Raw genomic sequence first — 11106 nt, 5'->3', positions numbered from 1 at the left:
TGAAGTCGGTGGATGGCACACTTTGCTTCTTGAGTCTGAAGGTTGAGAGTTCAAATCCCACCCCAGAGCTCTGAGTATAAAGTTTAGGCTGTGTTGCTCAGTGCATGACTGGGGAAATCTCAGGAAGTGTTGTCTTTCACTTCAAGACACCAAAAGTCCAATTGTTTTCTTAAGTGGGTCTAAAAGGTCCCATGGCAGTACTTCAATGAAGCACAGGAACAGTCATCTAGGTGTATAAATTATCTGATCATTAGCATCTACCTGTTTATGGGAATTGCTGGCAATTTCCTTATAAGAAAGGCTGTGCTTATTGTCAACGCCACTGCGAGGTGGCACAGTGACGGCACAAACACAGCATTGCAGTCCACCTTACTGTAGCTGCCTGGAAGAAAGATGGCGTTACCCTTACAAATCCACTTCAGGGTGGAATCCAAATTCCTGAGCATAGGCTGTGGGCAGATTGTAAAACCTTTGGTCAATCAACTCTATCCATAGTAAAAGCAGGTGTTATTTCAGTTTCACTCATTATGCATGGAACAGTATCCATTGAGTCTGCCTCTGCACTGCAGTAGAAGATGAGCTTTATTGATGTTCAGTCACTGCAATGAGGCCTGCATCCATCAAAGTCTAAACAGAATGGAACATGTTGCCTGTTGAGCTAAAGCTCTGACTGGCTCCATTAACACAATTGACTGTGGTCAGTTATTTCAAGGTGTGGGGTGGTCCATTGATAGAACTGCCATTCATGGAAGGAATTGGTTCAAATGGGCTAAATCAGTTGAAAACTCCATTCCTTCCTAAACACACAAAAGGAAAAGCAAGCAGTACTACTGCCTACTGAGGTGTCAAAACACTTTTGAGGAGATCATTTTTGCTGATACATTAGCACCATTTGCACATGTGCAAGTGGCAGCCATTTTTGCCAGCATTATCAATGCACACTCTGTACATTAAATGGTCACTCCAGTTCCAAAGGTATTTTGTTCACTGTAGATATGACTTGGAACCTGTTGGTGGTACCTTTTGATTTAATATCAAAGGTAATTGTTATGGACCTTGTTTAAGCTTCTAACTTCTTGTTGCTTAACTTGTTTATCTATTTTTAGATATGTAGCTGAAGTTGAAACTGAACTGAAGCTTGGAGGTCATAAGGACCAAATAAACAGACTGAATATTAACAAAGCATATAGCTTTGAACCAGTGATTGGGCACCAATAAAGATAACAAACAATTTACTGCATTATCACAAAATTAATATTTCAATGCAGAGTAATATAATGAAGCAATAATAATGATTGAGTCATATTCTCAAGGTTTTCTGCTGCAGTTTTCTGAGCTTCTGCTTATCATGCATTCAAATGCTCACAGCATAAAGAACAAGAATCTTTAGTACAACATGTGTGGTTAATTACATGTTTATGCTACCTAGTCATAACCTGAACATTAAAACTCTGATATTGGTCAGGGAACATCAGTGGGAATCCAAGCTATCAAATCAAAGCAGGTTCCCTCTTTTCACAAGGCTACTATTCCAGCAGTAAAGTGGGATTACACTCACTGATTTCTCCAATTCAGGCCCACTGATATGCACAGAACAGGTGATGGAGCAGCTCATCCATATGATGGTCAGCATCCTCACCACTATAGGTGTATCTTAGACACCAGGCAGCTCCATTCAGTTGTAAACGTTGGTTACGCACATTGAGAAATTACTTTTCTCATCTTTAGAGATTTCTAACACCTGGCTATTGCCTCCTTCCCCAAATCCCTTGACAACTTGGACATGGTGGACATGGTCACACATTATTTGACTAGATTTACTAGCATTCAGACAAATTTATTATGGGTTAAGGAAGCAAAGTGATATTCTGACCTTTGCCTCAGTGCTTTCTGCTCCTCCACAAGCTGACCAGAATGTTTTTATTAATTCTTGGAATGGTCCCCAAAACCTTCCCCAAACTTTGGCATAAATGCTGCCCCTCCACGCTTCATTTCAACTCTGATGAAGAGTCATCTAGACTCAAAACATTAGCTTGGTCTCTTTCCATGGATGCTGTCTGACTCGCTGTGATCTCCAGCATTTGTTGTTTTCAGTGCAGATTCCAGCATCTGTAGTAATTTGTTCCTACATTATGCACGGCCTGCTGGATTACGACTTTAACAACAATACCAGTTTGCCATTGTCTCTTCTACAGCATTAAATCCTGCATTATCCAGGTCTTGACAAATTTCTTGGTCTGAATGGTGAGAAAAAACTTTTTCACACGGCAAATAGTTAGGGTGTGGAAGCATGTTCGAATGAGGCATTCGAGAGGTCATTGGATGTTTTATTTTGAATGATATTGGTGTGCAGAGGTAAAGGGGAAATGGCAGGACATTAGTACTTGACAATAAAGCCAGACTAGATAATAGAGCCAGTGCAGATATGAAGAGCCAATTGGACTCCCGCTGTACCATAATAATTCTATAATTCTGTGAAATAAATTTGGCACAGGTCCCAATAAATGCTTTACACAGATTAGCATGTTATAATTCCCTTCCTAAATAATAAAGGCTTTTAAAATCCAATCATAGCAAGATCTAACTACTATTGTTTAATTTACTTCATCTTCTATGACTATTTTTAAACAGGAGTTACATATTGCACATGGTCTTGATCTTCACCTAACTTTCTCAATGCTGATTGTTTAAAATAAAGCTATAAAAACAACTTTAAAGCTTTTAAGTTAATATATTAGTCATAATATCGTGCACAAATATAATCTTAAATCAAGAGAATCAGGAATTTAAGATTTATAATGATCTCAATCTGGAAGTCCTAACAGGAATGACTCCAGCTTGACTGTGAAATCATCTAACACCAGTACATACGGATGCCTGAGGTTTGAAAAACAGTTTCTTTCAGTGAAAAAAATAACTTGCACGATGCCTAAAGGCAGTTCAATATTTTGACAAAGTTTGCCAGGGAGATGATTGTGTTCAGTTATGGATTTGCAGCAAAAAGACACAACTTCTCCCACAATCTGAGACTGATGGGTCTTTTCCATTTGGGTTTTAAGAGGGAGGGTCCCATTGAGATGTGTAATAATAGGATGCACTTTGATAAGCTATTTCTCAGCTTTATCTCACTTCACTCACTGTCTTAAAATAACAACCAAGTGTAATTTAAGTTAATAGAAAATGGATGGCAGTAACACAGTGCATATAAAATCTTTATTGCCCAATTTTATCTTCATTGCATAATTTTTTGTAAACATACAATTCAATCTCTTACGCAGCAGTCTTTAGAATGCTCTCATATTCCAAAGTAATATTGTCATAAATCACCCTTGCATATTTAAACAGATGATTCATCCACATCAAAAGCCAGTGTCACTAATTTGTCTGAAAAAGAGAAAAAGAAGAGGAACATGTTATATCATCCAATATACACCAGATATAACATTGACACCAAATCAGAGGGCGAAAGTGAGGACTGCGGATGCTGGAGGTTAGAGTCGAGAGTGTAGCGCTGGAAAAATACGGCAGGTCAGGCAGCATCCGAGGAGCAGGAAAATTGACGTTTGCCCGAAACAGCGATTTTCCTGCTCCTCTGATGCTTCCTGACCTGCTGTGCTTTTCCAGCACCACACTCTTGACCAAATCAGAGGGACTAGACTTTAGCATCTCAAGCTTTTTTACACAAAGAATACCTCAGAAGAATAAGCTTGCTTGCCAGGAAGCCATGATCATTCCACTGGAAATCAGTTCAAGTATTAGATTTGATTTGATTCCCTACAGTGTGGAAACAGGCCCCTTGGCCCAACCAGTCCACACCGACCATCCGAAGAGTAACCCACCCAGACCCATTTCCCTCTGACTCATGCTCCTAACACTATGGCAATTTAGCATGGCCAATTCACCTGACCTGCACATCTTTGGACTGTGGAAGGAAACTGGAGCACCCGAAGGAAACCCACGCAGACACGGGGAGAATGTGCAAACTCCACACAGTCAGTCGCCCGAGGCTGAAATCGAACCTGGGACCCTGGTGTTGTGAGGCAACAGTGCTAACCACTGAGCCGCCATGCCGTCCCATCTGAATATATATCTAAAGCTATTTTGATTTTGGTTTACTGTTCTGAAGAAGTGGTGATGGCCTAGTAGTATTCTGGGTAGACTATTAATCCAGAAAGATCCTGGGCCTCCTCCATCGCCAAACTCTTACCACCTGAAGCCTAGAGGAAGAATGCCTCATCTTGCACCTTGGGATCCTCTAACCACACCTCATCTCAGATCCAAACTTCCAAACTGACACCGCCCTCCTGACCTGTCCTACCTGTCCATCTTCCTTCCCAACTATCTGCTCCACCTTCCCCTCTGTATTCTCAGTTACCTTCCCCCAGCCCCAACCCACCCCCACTCCCATTTATCTTTCAGCCCCCTGTGGCCCTCAAGCCTCATTCCTGATGAAGGGCTTATGCTTGAAATGTTAATTGTCCTACTCCTCAGATGCTGCCTGACCGGCTGTGCTTTTCCAGCATCACACTCTCGACTATTAATACAGAAACCCAGGCAATGATCTGGGGACGCATAGCTCTGGCTGATGGTGGAATTGAATTCAATTAAAAGACAAAAAAATCTGGAATTAAGAGGCTAATGATGATCATGAAACTGATGTTGATTGTTAGGGGGTGGGGATGAATCATTTCGTTCATTAATATCCTTTAGGGACAAATTAAGGACACTTTCTAAGAAAGTGGGTATGGTTTGAGATGTAGATTAATCATTTGTTTGAAATGTGCAAGAATGATTTCTGAATATATGACTTTGGAATATGAAAGCATGCTAAAGGTAACTGTGTAAAAGATTGAAATGTATGTCCTATTCTGGCTTATATGTGATTCCAAATTCACAGCAATGTGATTGACTGTTAACTGACTTCTAAACAATTAGGGATGGGCTATAAATACTGACTTAGCCACTGACACCCATACCCTGTGAATGAGTTTTTTTTAAAAATGCCATTACCTGTACCTTGGTTTACACTGACATTAGGAACAGCATTTACAAGACTTAGGGAAACAAGCTGTACATTTCATTACTGTGCTGAAGTCACTATCTTCCAGGAGCTCAAGACTGTGGTTAGTGTAATTAATATAACACTTTAACTGTCATTATACCTAATATGTGAGGCACGTCAGAATCTATTGTGATGTTGCTTCCAAAGCTTGACTTTTCAGAATCTCATAGACATTTTAGGTAACAATAATGTAATCAAATTAACTAGTAATATTTAATCAATATGATTTATTTATCATTTTTCTTTTCAAGATTTGCTTAAAGGAGGCTTGTTTCACGTTCTGGATATGAATAGGTAACATGTCTGTTACAACAAAACTAATCATCGTTACTCATAATTTAAGTTTACGAAAGTAGGGAAGTTGATATGAGAATACACTGTCCCGCATCCTTGCACTCTGGTGTTCCAATCTTTCCTGTACTTTCTCCTCAACCAAGTCAAGTATAATTGTGCTGATCATTTATCAAATAGAAATAGGTGGAAATATATAGGGGGTCAATCAGTACCTGCAAAGAGAAAAACAATGAAAGACTTGTCATTTATACCACCCTTTTTCACAAACAGTTTGGAGAGATTGAATAGGACCTGAGTGATGTAGGTTACGGTGAGATGTCGGGCAGAATTGGGTGACAAGACTGACAAGTTCCATCCCAGTACTGAGAAAACCTCACTCCGTCTTTTATGCTTTTCACCAGAGGTGAGATGCCAATTTAGTAATCATTATTGCTTGTTAAATGCCTTGTTAACAGGCCAACTCACCTCTTCAATATCCAGCCTACCAACTTACCAAACTCATCAAACAAACTCAATATCAGAAAAACTCAACAAGGAGACCAGAGTGTGGATTCCGATCACCGTTTGCTCCAAACAGCCTCTAGCATGGAAACTGGGCCCCAGTATCTCAGGGTGGAATTAATGGACACCAGCCATGCACTCACCCTTCCTTTATCCACGGACATTGGCATCCAGTATTTGCCAACCTATCACAACCGAGGAGAAAGTGAGGACTGCAGATGCTGGAGATCAGAGCTGAAAATGTGTTGCTGGAAAAGCGCAGCAGGTCAGGCAGCATTCAAGGAACAGGAAAATCAACATTTCGGGCATAAGCCCTTCTTAAGCCCTGAAGAAGGACTTATGCCCGAAACGTCGATTGTCCTGTTTCTTGGATGCTGCCCGACCTGCTGCGCTTTTCCAGCAACACATTTTCAGCTCAGAACCTATCACAACCATCATGCTATGGCTCCAAAGAACTGGCAGGCCAATCCAGGGGAACAGAGTTGCATTGGAGTTTTTCATTCTTAGTTCCAAAAATAACTGGCCATGTGACAATTTTCACTGAAGACCATATGATATAGGAACAGATGCAAGTCATTCAGGCCATCAAGTTCTAATACACCATTCAAGGCAATCATGGCTGATCTGATAATCCTCAATTCCATTTTTCTGCATAACCTGTGCTTCATTTGTTCATGCTTTATTAAGTTCATGATTTAAGCTGGATTTTTTAAAAGTTACACACCTTTCAGATCTTGCTGGAAAATCCTAAATAATTTCTGTCAATTTTTAGGATCGTGTTAGTGAGACACAACAATTCAGCAAGTCGTTGTGGTTTCCTGCATAACAGAATGTAAATGCCAGAATTGTGACTGAGCATTGCTCTCGCAGCCTCGGATACATCACACTCTATTTCAAAGATTTCCTTTCAAAGGTCATCTCCATGCTTCATTTACAAAGGTGATGGAAAAAATCGCAGTTATGTTATTTCATGAAACAGTTTTAAGAACCAGTTACACTTTTGATCATCATCAGGCAAAAATGCATTGCGAACTGGATTTGCAGTGCAACCGCTTTAGAAGTGCAATGAACGCTTTATCTGTGCAAACCTAATGTGAGATTATTGCAGTGTTCTGATAGGGAACATATCCAAGGAGATTCCCTTACCTTGCCTGTGAAGGACTGAGCACTTTAATTACAGTTGTGTTTTTGACTGCTTGGCGTTTGGCTACATCACTGAGTCGCAATTCCTTTTGTTGGTTCTGTCAGATTAAAGGAGCCAGATGGTACAATGCGCATTAAGCTGGGTCGATTAGAAAAAGTTATTTTTTTCAATTAATGTTAAATTATCAGATGTTCTTTTAAGTGATCCAAAACCTGAAAGGCAAGAGATTAGAAAGAAAAATGTTTTATAGATGATGCCCTGTGGTAGAGAGGAGACTGTTACCCACAGTTAGGATGCACATGTCTCAGAAACTGCCTGAGTTACATACCTCCCAGCAGGCACTTCAGAAGATATAAGGACATTATCCATACTTCGAAAAGCACGAGTGATAGCATATTGTGTGCATTTCTGCTCCAACATTCTACTAATGAAGTTCGGGCAGCAGTGGGAATATCATGAGGGAAATGGGACCGTTCTTTCACTGCATGCCAGGTATCTGCTATGCCCTTTGAACAGCTCAAGGGATGGTAGAGACATTAAAGGGGACTCTGCCCTCATTGCTATGGAAGACAAGGGAGCTCGCACTTCACTGCACTTCCAAAAATACTGCTACACCTAGATTGCAGAATCCATTTATCACTTTTGTACTGCAAAAACCCATATGACCGCAAGCTCATCTGTGGGCTACAGCTAGTTGCAGACTATTCTCCACAGCTAAACATTTCAGCGATACAGGATCTTGCTAGAGGTGCAGCAATCCTAATGATTAATAATTAATTGAAACGCTAATTGATTAAAGTGGGCATAATAAATGAACAGATTTTCTGACTCTCCTTTTTTTCCTTCCAAAGATTAACCACAGAAAATTCTCACTGATTTTTACAGCCCAAATTGCCAATTACAACACAGCATGTGTTCATTTGAACGCATTTGGGGAAAGAGATTGTGCAGACAGACTTAACCCTTTTCATTCCAGCCACAAGGATTCCTGCAGCCACTCTAATGCAAATGCATGTAAGTCTCCAATGACCCTGCAGCAAGTTAATTAAATAATACTGGGATTTTTCTCATGGATGGTGATCATGAAGAAATTTAATTATCGTGAATTAAACTGGACAGAACCAGGATGGCATTCAAGGGAAGGGAACTAATTAATTAAGCTAGTGCAGGACCACTTAACTTAGCATGATAAAATGGGAATGGGCAGAGGCTATGCTTAAATTAGCAAGGGAAATCAGAAGCTGGGCCAAGAGCTTGCTTTGCTCTGTATGATAAACTGTGATTAGGGACCACTGTCATGCTTAACCCTACATGCAAAATCAGAAGTCAGGCCAAAGAGCATGCTTAAACTCTCCTGTATGATCAAAGAGCAGAGAGGCCAGAGACACTAGCAAAACAAAACAAAGAAAGATCTCTGTTGACATAGCACCTTTCACAACTACAGGACATCATAAAGTGTCTGACGTTTTGTGGTGGACTCACTACTGTCATGTTAGAAAAGTGGCAGCCAAATTGCTCCGTGCACACTCTGACAAACAACAACAAGACAATGATAAGCTCATCTGCCTTAGGGATTGGTTAAATCTTTGGCAAGTACACCAAGGGGATGTCCCTGGTCTTGCTTTGAATGGTGCTATGGTATCTTTGACATGCACCTGAGAAGGCAGATAATATCTCAAAATAGAGTTCCATCTGAAATAGCTTTTGAATGGTGAACCGGAGTTCTACTCGAGTGTTCAGACTGGACCTTGAGCCTACATCTTTCTGACTTACAGGAAAGATTACCACCCTTGAACCATGGATAACACCTTTAAGTTGGATCCACATATGGTTAGAAAGGGGATCTTTTCTCTTATTAGTACCACTGTGTCAACATGCAATACCAGTCAAAGATGTAAAACTTTGTCACATTCTTAATATGCATACCTACAGATAACATTAACTATTTATGGAGGAACTCTCAAGGTACAGTGGTTGTGTCCTCGTGTCAGAACTAGGAGGCCTGGTTTTGAGTATCACTTGCTGCAGAGGTGTGTTATAACATTTCTGAAAAGATTGGTTTGAAAATAACTGTAACCATAGATGGTCATGGCACATAATTCATTCCACTTTAATGTTTTTGGCCAATAACACACTACCAAGCTGAATCTTACTTTCCAGCTACTGATTTGTAGCCACAAAAGTTACTGTACTTCAAGGCAGCATCCAAGTACCTTTTAAATACATTGTTTCATATTCTCAGACACTGGATTCCAAACCCTTAAACCACACCCCCCCCCCCCACACCCGAATGAAAAGATTATTTGCCCACTCCTGTCTAGTCCTTCTGCCTATGTGACCTCTCTATTAAGGAAAGTACCTGCCCCTATGCACCCTATGACGACTTCTGCAAAAAGTATGGCCACTGGGGGAAAAAAGCCTCAGTGATGGCTGCGAGAAATTCTCCTCAGGTGAATCACTTGACATCATTTTTACTGTCTATATTAACATTGTAAAAAAGGAAGTGAATACTTAGGCAAGCGGCTAGTTAGCTTAAGGAACTGTGCCAAAATGAGAATCAGTGAGTTGCAAAGAGATTGGGAAAACATATTGTTATCACAGAATATTAAATCTAGACTCTATTTGAGCTCATGTTAACAACTGGGCTAGAGAGATAAGTAATTGGTTATTTCAGCTATTCGTCATTGTTGGTTGTTGTCAGTCCTGGTCTGAGGAGCAAAGATGGTGCCCAGTTGACTTAACAAACCCTTTACAACTTGTTTGGAAATGAGTGCAAATGAAACCCTAAAACTCTTCTGATCATTGTGTGAAATCATTACAGTCTAATAGTCTACAAGGGTCACTTAAACAGCACAGAATGACTTTGTTTTTTTATGGCTCCTTACACCACCAAGAAATACAAGTGGAATAATTGGATATTCTTACCCCTGCTAGCCTTTTTACTATTCAGGTCAGCCATGTGAACATTAAACTCAAATAATGAAAGAGGATTTAATTTATTTGTATCTAAACAAGTTCTTTTATCATAAGGCAATAAATTTGTCTTGTGGTAGCAATTTGTTGCCAGTGACATAGCCCAATAAATTGATTAATCACTGGAATACGTGGTGAAATGAGAAAAGCAAGGAATTATTATTAATAGCATCTATCGAATACAGTGGAGATTCATTATTCACACTGCTCACCAATGGTTAGCGTTTTGCTTGATGCAGATTACATTCATTTGGATCCTCCTACATCACACTTACATAAATCAACAAACATGCATTTATTAAGAGAGGCATGAAAGCTCTTTGGTGAAAAATAGCTTTCTTTCAGAGTGTCCTGCTGTCTGAAGCTTCTAGTTTTCTTTGGAGAGTAATTAAGTACTAAGTAAGATCCCATGTTCCAGTAAGTAGGTGGAAAACCATAGACACAGCCTTCCTTTCTTATGCATTTTGTTTTAGTGTTACTCCTCTGGGTGAAATTTGTGCTTTTTCTAGGGAGGACTGTTACACCTTAGTTTGAAATTCTCACCTTCAGTTTCATAACCATGCACTGATCTCTGTAACTTCCTCAGCCACACAACACCTCAAGAACGCGAAATCCCTCTGGTTTTGAGCTGTTATACATTGCCAATTTTTGTCACTATATGATTAGTAATGTCTCAATTACAAGCAAAATATAGTGCAATGCTGGAAATCTGAAATAAAAGTGGAAAGTGCTGAAAAAACTCAGCAGATCTGGTATTATCTGTGGAGAGGGAAAGGGAGTTCATGTTTCATGTCCAAAGACTCTTCTTTGGAAGGGAACTTGGTTCTGAAGAAAAATCTTTGGACTTGAAATGTGAATTCTGTTCTTCTCTCTACAGATGTGGCCAGACTCGCTGGGCTTCTCCAGCATTTTTTTTCTTTTAATTTGGTGATGTAATCTCTGAAATACACTAACTACATCTCTCTGTACCTCCACCTCTTCCCCCTTTCAAAATTTTCTTAAAATTCTTAAACGTCTTGAATCAGGTTTTGCCTCACTTATTGTGAAACTAAATTTCTTACAGCTCCTGTGAAGTGCATGGGAAAGCTTTACTATATGAAAGAGGCTATATAAATGGACATTGTTAATATTG

At 39.9% G+C, this 11106-nt stretch overlaps 1 long non-coding RNA gene across 1 annotated transcript; it reads right to left on the bottom strand.

Annotated features, from left to right (window-relative positions):
* Window positions 1-3194: 3194 nt before the first annotated feature.
* LOC148147616 (uncharacterized) lies at window positions 3195-7721 on the bottom strand. The gene is made up of 3 exons (XR_015759467.1): window positions 7330-7721; window positions 7004-7213; window positions 3195-3384 (listed from the first exon to the last, which is right to left on the bottom strand). It is a non-coding gene; the product is annotated as an uncharacterized LOC148147616 (long non-coding RNA).
* Between the last annotated feature and the right edge of the window lie 3385 nt (window positions 7722-11106).

Source organism: Chiloscyllium plagiosum, unplaced genomic scaffold, assembly GCF_037043375.1.
Source record: "Chiloscyllium plagiosum isolate Xiang-an unplaced genomic scaffold, Cpla_swu_hap1 HiC_scaffold_15, whole genome shotgun sequence".
NCBI classification, from domain to species: domain Eukaryota; kingdom Metazoa; phylum Chordata; class Chondrichthyes; order Orectolobiformes; family Hemiscylliidae; genus Chiloscyllium; species Chiloscyllium plagiosum.
This window is presented reverse-complemented; position numbering and strand designations above follow the sequence as displayed.